The sequence below is a fragment of the Stenella coeruleoalba genome, assembly GCF_951394435.1.
Source record: "Stenella coeruleoalba genome assembly, contig: scaffold_69, whole genome shotgun sequence".
NCBI classification, from domain to species: domain Eukaryota; kingdom Metazoa; phylum Chordata; class Mammalia; order Artiodactyla; family Delphinidae; genus Stenella; species Stenella coeruleoalba.
The window spans coordinates 1,617,536-1,623,535 of NW_027645992.1; the positions used below are offsets into that span (position 1 = coordinate 1,617,536).

At 43.9% G+C, this 6,000-nt stretch overlaps 1 long non-coding RNA gene across 1 annotated transcript in view; it reads right to left on the reverse strand.

The window, feature by feature from the left end:
• LOC307181408 overlaps positions 1 to 4,659 on the reverse strand; it is a 1,608,936-nt gene extending 1,604,277 nt beyond the window's left edge. The window contains exon 1 of the long non-coding RNA XR_013826693.1: positions 4,593 to 4,659. This is a non-coding gene — a long non-coding RNA (uncharacterized lncRNA). The remainder of the gene's footprint in view (positions 1 to 4,592) is intronic.
• Positions 4,660 to 6,000: the final 1,341 nt, after the last annotated feature.

Genomic DNA, 6,000 nt, shown 5'->3' on the forward strand with positions numbered 1-6,000 from the left:
TCTACACCTTGCTCAATGAACAGGCCTCAACACACCCTATACACCGCAGAGAAATATATCTGAGGAATAAGAATCTTAAAACCCATGTATTGATATATCTCCATAAGGGAATCAAGTGTGTGCAGAGCGGCACAAACACAGCAGTGAAAAGGAGCTAAACCCCATTATAGAAATAAATTTTAAAAACAAAACGCTGAAACAATGAAAGAGAGAAAAATTCTTACAAAATTCGCTCAGGGGCTGTGATGCAACCTGGATTGACCACATATAAACCCACAGCTGGATAAGACATAAGGCTGGACACTTGGGGCTGACAGGATTGGTGAGCTTTGGTGAGCAACTGCCGAAAGTTTAATGCAATACTTCATGCTACTCAGTCCAAGGGTCCCAACACTCCAGGTTGAAGGGAATCTTCCTACAGCTAAACCATGCTTGGGAAACCCAGCGACTGGTATACCATATGATCGGGAAAGGTTTCTAAAACGCACCTCATTTTTCCTCTCCTGGGGCTCCGGATCGACATTCCAGCCGCTTTACTAACAACATCCCCACATGGAGTCAATGCCTTTAAGTTCTGGTATCGCACAGTCTGCAGTTAGTGCAGAGGATGAATGGGAATAGGGGGAACCAGTGAGAAACTAGCTGTAGCGGTTTCAATGGGCACATGTCACTCTAATATCACATCAGTAAGAAGAATTAACCAAAGGCACAGCAGGTGCCCCAGAAGAAAAATAGGGCTTCAAGGAATCCTGTGGTTATGGGGCAATACCACAAAAATAAGAGCTAAAAAATGGAGCTAAGGGCCACTGCAATTCAAAAACCTGCAGAGTTATAAAGGCCAACTATTTTTAAAAAATATATTGAGGTAAGGCTATGAAGAGGCATTGAAAGCAAGGCAGAATTGCAGGAAACCGATTTCAGGAGGTAGACTGGAATTGCATTGAAAGCATATGAAGAGAGTCAGAAACTCGACAATGATGCACTTGGCCAAAAAGGGCGTATGTGTTTTTTCCTGAATATATTCAGGAAAAAACGCATACGCACTTTTTGGCCAACCAAGCAAGCTTGCAAAGGAAATCTGCACTACAATGAAGTCTCATTTCCACCTGGTCAAAAGGGCCATCTGAAAAAAGTGTAAAATCCATAAAGGCACGACAGGCCATGGAGAACTGGGAGCCTTCTTATGCTGATGGGCGGGATGTAAATTGCCAACAGCCACTCTGGAGAAGTGTATGGTGTTTCCTGAAACATCTAAAAAACAAAGCAACAGAACCTAGGGCACTTCCACTTATGGTCCTATAGATTAGGGAAATTAAAATCAAAAAGACACAGCCACCCCAAAGTTTGGGACGGCTCTGTTTACAAGAACCTCGTTTACAGTACAAGTTCAATATCGCAGAAAGTGAAAAATGGATAAAGAACTTGTGGTACTTACGTACAATGCAATATCACTCAGCAATGAAATCTATGTCATCAGGCCCGTAGCAGCATAATGAGTGGATTCAGGTATGATGATTCGAACTGAAATAAGTCACACAGAAAAGAAACATCATAAGGTATCACTAATACACAGAATGTGAACTTGGCTACACAGGAACTGAATTACAAAACAGAACAGTGTCTCAAGTTTAGAAAACCAACTTATGCTTGCTTAAGGGGGAAGGTGAGTTGGGGTGCTGCATAAAACCAGAGATTGAAATGAGCACAGATAAAGTTCCTTAAGCCAAATATGGAATAGACAAGAGCTACTCCTTGCTCAACGAAATGGACTCAACACCCCATATTAAACGCCTAAGAATGTACCTGACTAGTAAGTATCTTAAAACCTATGGATTGCTATGTCTCCAAAAGAGAATCAAGCGTGTGTACAGGGGCATAAACGCAGCAGTGATAGGATTGGAGAGGTTCGGTGAGCAAATGAAGACCCTTTGAAGTCATATTGCATGGTACCCACTACACGGGTCTCAACTCTCCAGGTTTAAGGTATTCTTCCTTCAGCTAAAACATGCATGTGGAACCCAGAGTATGATCAACCGTGTGAACGGGAGACGTGTTCAAATATGTCTCAGTTTTCCACCCCTGGTACTCGGGTGCAACATTCCAGACGCTTTACTAACACTCTCCCCACTTGGAGAGTCAGCACCTTTAACCTCCTGTTTGGCCCCGTTTGCAATTTCTGTGGAAGATGAACAGGAATAGGGAGAACCAATGAGAGACTAGCTGGAGGTGTCTGGACGGGCAAATTTAACTCTCATTTCCCACCAGAAAGAGGAAATAACCAAAGGCTCAGCATGCCGTGCCGGAACCAGATTAGGGCCTGAAGCCATCGAGCGGTGTTGCAGCCAGCTCACAAGAAAACGAGTTGAAGAAAGGAGCTCAGGGGCACTGTAACTCACAAACCTGCAGAGTTATAAATGACAGCTATCGTCCAAAAATAGACTGAAGTAAGGCTGCCAAGAGGACTTGAAAGCGGGGCAGAATTGCAGGAAACCGATTTCAGGAGGTAGACTGGAATTGCATTGAAAGCATAGGAAAAGAGGCAGAACGTCCACAATGATGCACTTGGCCAAAAAGGGCGTATGCGTTTTTTCCTGAATATATTCAGGAAAAAACGCATACGCCCTTTTTGGCCAACCAAGCAAGCTTGCAAAGGAAATCTGCACTACAATGAAGTCTCACTTCCCCCCGGTCAAAAGGGCCATCTGAAAAAAGTGTAAAATCCAGAAAGTCAGGACAGGCCATGGAGAACTGGGAGCCTTGTTATGCTGATGGGCGGGATGTAAATTGCCAACAGACACTCGGGAGAAGTGTATGGTGTTTCCTGAAACATCGAAAAAACAAAGCAACAGAGCCTAGGGCACTGCCACTTATGGTCCTATAGCTTAGGGAAATTAAAATCAAAAAGACACAGCCACCCCAAAGTTTGGGACGGCTCTGTTTACAAGAACCTCGTTTACAGTACAAGTTCAACATCGCAGAAAGTGAAAAATGGATAAAGAAGTTGTGGTATTTACTTACAAAGCAATATCACTCAGCAATGAAATCTATGTCATCAGGCCCTTAGCAGCAGAATGAGTGGATTCAGGTATGATGATTCTAACTGAAATAAGTCACACAGAAAAAGAAACATCATAAGATATCAGTAATACACGGAATGTAAACTTGGCTACACAGGAACTGAATTACAGAACAGAACAGGGTCTCAAATTTAGAAAACCAACTTATGCTTGCTTAAGGGGAAAGGTGAGTTGGGGTTCTGCATAAAACCAGAGATTGAAATGAGCACAGATAAAGTTCCTTAAGCCAAATATGGAATAGACAAGAGCTACTCCTTGCTCAACGAAATGGACTCAACACCGCATATTAAACGCCTAAGAATGTACCTGACTAGTAAGTATCTTAAAACCTATGGATTGCTATGTCTCCGAAAGAGAATCAAGCATGTGTACAGGGGCATAAACGCAGCAGTGATAGGACTGGAGAGGTTCGTGAGCAAATGAAGACCCTTTGAAGTCATATTGCATGGTACCCATTCCACGGGTTTCAACTACCCAGGTTTAAGGTATTCTTCCTTCAGCTAAAACATGCATGTGGAACCTAGAGTATGATCAACCATGTGATCGGGAGTCGTGTTCAAATATGTCTCAGTTTTCGTACCCTGGTACTCGGGTGCAACATTCCAGACGCTTACTAACACTCTCCCCACTTGGAGAGTCAGCACCTTTAACCTCCTGTTTGGCCCAGTTTGCAATTTCTGCGGAAGATGAACAGGAATAGCGAGAACTAATGAGAGACTAGCTGGAGGTGTCTGGACGGGCAAATTTAACTCTCATTTCCCACCAGGAAGAGGAAATAACCAAAGGCTCAGCGTGCCGTGCCGGAACCAGATTAGGGCCTGAAGCCATCCTGCGGTGTTGCGGCCAGGTCACAAGAAAGCAAGTTGAAGAAAGGAGCTCAGGGGCACTGTAATTCACAAACCTGCAGAGTTATAAATGACAGCTATCGTCCAAAAATAGACTGAAGTAAGCCTGCCAAGAGGACTTGAAAGCGGGGCAGAATTGCAGGAAACCGATTTCAGGAGGTAGACTGGAATTGCATTGAAAGCATAGGAAAAGAGGCAGAACGTCCACAATGATGCACTTGGCCAAAAAGGGCGTATGCGTTTTTTCCTGAATATATTCAGGAAAAAACGCATACGCCCTTTTTGGCCAACCAAGCAAGCTTGCAAAGAAGATCTGCACTACAATGAAGTCTCACTTCCCCCCGGTCAAAACGGCCATCTGAAAAAAGTGTAAAATCCAGAAAGGCAGGACAGGCCATGGAAAACTGGGAGCCTTGTTATGCTGATGGGCGGGATGTAAATTGCCAACAACCACTCAGGAGAAGTGTATGGTGTTTCCTGAAACATCTAAAAAACACAGCAACAGAGCCTAGGGCACTTCCAGTTATGGTCCTATAGCTTAGGGAAATTAAAATCAAAAAGACACAGCCACCCCAAAGTTTGGGACGGCTCCGTTTACAAGAACCTCGTTTACCGTACAAGTTCAATATCACAGAAAGTGAAAAATGGATAAAGAACTTGTGGTACTTACGTACAATGCAGTATCACTCAGCAATGAAATCTATGTCATGAGGCCCGTAGCAGCATAATGAGTGGATTCAGGTACGATGATTCTAACTGAAATAAGTCACACAGAAAAAGAAACATCATAAGATATCACTAATACACGGAATGTAAACTTGGCTACACAGGAACTGCATTCCAAAACAGAACAGGGTCTCAAATTTAGAAAACCAACTTATGCTTGCTTAAGGGTAAAGGTGAGTTGGGGTGCTGCATAAAACCAGAGATTGAAATGAGCACAGATAAAGTTCCTTAAGCCAAATATGGAATAGACAAGAGCTACTCCTTGCTCAACGAAATGGACTCAACACCGCATATTAAACGCCTAAGAATGTACCTGACTAGTAAGTATCTTAAAACCTATGGATTGCTATGTCTCCGAAAGAGAATCAAGCATGTGTACAGGGGCATAAACGCAGCAGTGATAGGATTGGAGAGGTTCGGTGAGCAAATGAAGACCCTTTGAAGTCATATTGCATGGTACCCATTCCACGGGTTTCAACTACCCAGGTTTTAGGTATTCTTCCTTCAGCTAAAATATGCATGTGGAACCCAGAGTATGATCAACCATGTGATCGGGAGACGTGTTCAAATATGTCTCAGTTTTCGTACCCTGGTACTCGGGTGCAACATTCCAGACGCTTTACTAACACTCTCCCGACTTGGAGAGTCAGTCCCTTTAAACTCCTGTTTGGCCCAGTTTGCAATTTCTGCGGAAGATGAACAGGAATAGCGAGAACCAATGAGAGGCTAGCTGGAGGTGTCTGGACGGGCAAATTTAACTCTCATTTCCCACCAGGAAGAGGAATTAACCAAAGGCTCAGCATGCCGGGCCGGAACCAGATTAGGGCCTGAAGCCATCCTGCGGTGTTGCGGCCAAGTCACAAGAAAGCGAGCTGAAGACAGGAGCTCAGGGGCACTGTAATTCACAAACCTGCAGAGTTATAAATGACAGCTATCGTCCAAAAATAGACTGAAGTAAGGCTGCCAAGAGGACTTGAATGCGGGGCAGAATTGCAGGAAACTGATTTCAGGAGGTAGACTGGAATTGCATTGAAAGCATAGGAAAAGAGGCAGGACGTCCACAATGATGCACTTGGCCAAAAAGGGCGTATGCGTTTTTTCCTGAATATATTCAGGAAAAAACGCATACGCCCTTTTTGGCCAACCAAGCAAGCTTGCAAAGGAAATCTGCACTACAATGAAGTCTCACTTCCCCCCGGTCAAAAGGGCCATCTGAAAAAAGTGTAAAATCCAGAAAGGCAGGACAGGCCATGGAGAACTGGGAGCCTTGTTATGCTGATGGGCGGGATGTAAATTGCCAACAACCACTCGGGAGAAGTGTATGGTGTTTCCTGAAACATCTAAAAAACAAA